Source organism: Notamacropus eugenii, chromosome 1, assembly GCF_028372415.1.
Source record: "Notamacropus eugenii isolate mMacEug1 chromosome 1, mMacEug1.pri_v2, whole genome shotgun sequence".
Classification (NCBI taxonomy): domain Eukaryota; kingdom Metazoa; phylum Chordata; class Mammalia; order Diprotodontia; family Macropodidae; genus Notamacropus; species Notamacropus eugenii.
In genome coordinates, this window is record NC_092872.1 from 548,145,243 (window position 1) to 548,148,158 (window position 2,916).

The following is a 2,916-nucleotide window of genomic DNA, read 5'->3' on the forward strand; positions in this document are numbered from 1 at the left end:
ATTATATCTGCAAAAGTAAAAAAAAAATTTCTTTGCCTATGCTTATTCTTTCCATTTTTTTCATACCTTATTTCTATAGCTAGTACTATACTCAGCTAATACTGAGTCAAATAGAAGTGGAGACAATGGACATCCTTGTTTTATCTCTGATCTTATTGGAAAGTAACCCTATCACTATTACCTATAATGGTGGCTCCTGGTTTTAGGTATACAATATTTATCATGTTAAGGGAAGGTTCATTTGTTCTTGTTTTCTAGGATTTTTTAAAATATAAACTTGTATTTTGTCAAAAACTTTTTATCCATGACATTTGACATAATAATATGATTTTTGCTATTCTTGTTTTTAATATGGTTGATTATGTTTACAGTTTTTCTAATAACCAACCCTACATTCCTGATTTAAATCCTGGTCATAGTGTATGGTCTTTCTGATATGTTGCTGTAACTTCTTTGCTGATATTGTCTTTGAAATATTTGCATTAATGTCCATTAGGGATATGTGTTTATAGTTTTCTTTCTCTGCTTTCACTTTCCTTGATGTAGGTAACAGGATAATATTTGTCCCCTTCCTTGCTCCCCTTCCTTGTACCCTGATGGCCATGGACACTTCCAGCATCTCTGATTAAAAGTGTCTTGTCAACGTGGCAAACCAAGAGATGTCTCTTGAGGACTAACTACAGAGAGAAGCTACTTGAGCATAAGAAGACTAATGGATGTCTCAAATCATTAAGAGAACAATTGAAAGATCTTATTAAGTCATATGAAAAGTCTGAAAATGATCTGTAAGCCTTACAAAATGTTGGGCAGATTGTGGATGAGTTGCCTAAACAAATAATAGAAGAAAAATTCATTGTCAAAGAGACAAAGGGACAAAGTTATGTTGTGAGTTGTCAGTGTCATCTTGACAAAAGTAATGTGAAGCCAGGGACAAGAGCTGCTTTGGAAATGACTTCACTTGCTCTCATGAGATATTTTGCCCCCCCCCCCAAAAAAAAATGATCCACTGATTTATAACATGTCTCATGAGGACCCTGGAAATGTTTCTTATCCTGAGAGTGGAGAGCTAGTTGGTAAATCAGAGAACTGAGAGAATTACCCCTTACAAACCCTGAGTTATTTCAGTGTGTAAGAATAATAACAACAAAAGGTTGTTTGCTAAATGGACTACCAGGAACAAGAAAAAACACTCTTGACAAGAGCTGTTGCTAGTCAGCTGCATGGCAATTTTTTAAAGGTTATATCTAGTTCTATTGTAGATGAATACATTGGTGAAAGTGCCTATTTGATCAGAGAAATGTTCAATTATGTCAGGGATCACTAGCCGTGCATCATTTTCAAGAATAAAATAGATGCTATTGGTGGCTGTTGTTTTTCTAAGTGTACTTCAGCTGATGGGGAAATTCAGAGAACTCTAATGGAGTCACTGAATCAGATGGATGGATTTGATCCTTTTCACAGAGCAAAGATGATCATGGCTAAAAACAGACCAGATACATTGGATTCTGTTTTGTTTCATCGAGGAAGATAAAATAGAAAAATACATATTGACTTATCAAATGAACAAGCAACATTAGACATAATGAAGATTCATGCCAGTTCTATCGCAAAACTAGGTGAAATAGATTATGAAACAATTGTGAAGCTCTTACATGGCTTTAATGGAGCAGATCTGAGAAAGTTTGTACTGAATCAGCAAGTATGTTTACAATTCATTCTGATAATTATTTTTTTTGTAAGGAAGATTTCATGAAAGCAACCATAAAACTGACTGATTCTAAGAAGTTGGAGACCAAACTAGACAATAAACCTGACCAAGTTATACAACAGAAAAGCTATTATTGCAACTAAAAATAAAGTTGAGGATAATAACTAAAAGCATATAACATGCAAAGTAATAATTCATTAGTCCTATATACATTACTAGCATGGAAAGTTCACTGGTCAACATATTTGTTGCAGCAAATTAAATGAGCTACATTAGATAAGGTTTGGTGGTTTTTTAAAAAAATAATTGCTGTGTAAGCAATATATAAAATATTGAGATGTTTTCAGATATCAATTTTAAAGAATATTTCTTAATGACATTTTATATTATTTCACTTTTTTCTTCTTCCCAAAGAATTGAATAAAATTTGTTTGATTCAGTCATCTGGTATAGTAGAAACAAAACAACATATCTGTATAATAGAAGGAATGTAGTAGGATCCCATCTTTTGTTATTTGTTTGCAAACAGTTTGTGTGATATCAGAATTAATTGTTCTTTTAAAGTTTGATACAATTTTCTTGTGAATCTATATAGACAGGTTTTTGTTCCTCCCTTTGGGAATTCATCTATGGCTTGTTCCATTTCCTTTTCTGAGGTTGAGTTGTTTGTGTTATTTCTTTTTCTGTTAATCTAGGTATCTTATGTTTGTGTAAGTATTAGCTTATTTCATTTAAATTGTTTGTTTTATTTGCATTTATTTAGTTGTACAGAAATTTTCTAATATTATCCTTCATTTCTCCATTTGTCCTTTTTTTTCATTTTTTGATACTGGTAATTTGACTTTTTCTTTTTAATCAAATCAGTTAATGGTTAAATCTTCTTTAAAAAAAATTGCTCCTAATTTTATTTATTTTTTGCTTTCAGTTTCATTAGGCTCTTCTTTGATTGTCAAGGTTTTTATTTTGGTGTTTAATTGAAATCTTAATATTTGCTGATTTCCTAGCTTTTTAGTTACATGCCCAATTCATTGACCTGTTCTTTCTCTCTTTTACTTGGGAAAAGTGTTTAAAGATATTAATTTTCCCTTGGGAACTGTATTGCTTCACTGAGGATTACTCAGTCTTGAGGCTGACTCAATATTTGGTGAATTCTTAACTAGATCTACCAAATTATCAGAAGTTCTAGACATACTGCTTGTTGCCCTTCC

The 2,916-nt window shown here is 32.0% G+C and overlaps 1 pseudogene; it reads left to right on the forward strand.

Annotated features, from left to right (window-relative positions):
* Positions 1–510: 510 nt before the first annotated feature.
* LOC140527555 (26S proteasome regulatory subunit 10B pseudogene) lies at positions 511–2,464 on the forward strand (annotated as a pseudogene).
* Positions 2,465–2,916: the final 452 nt, after the last annotated feature.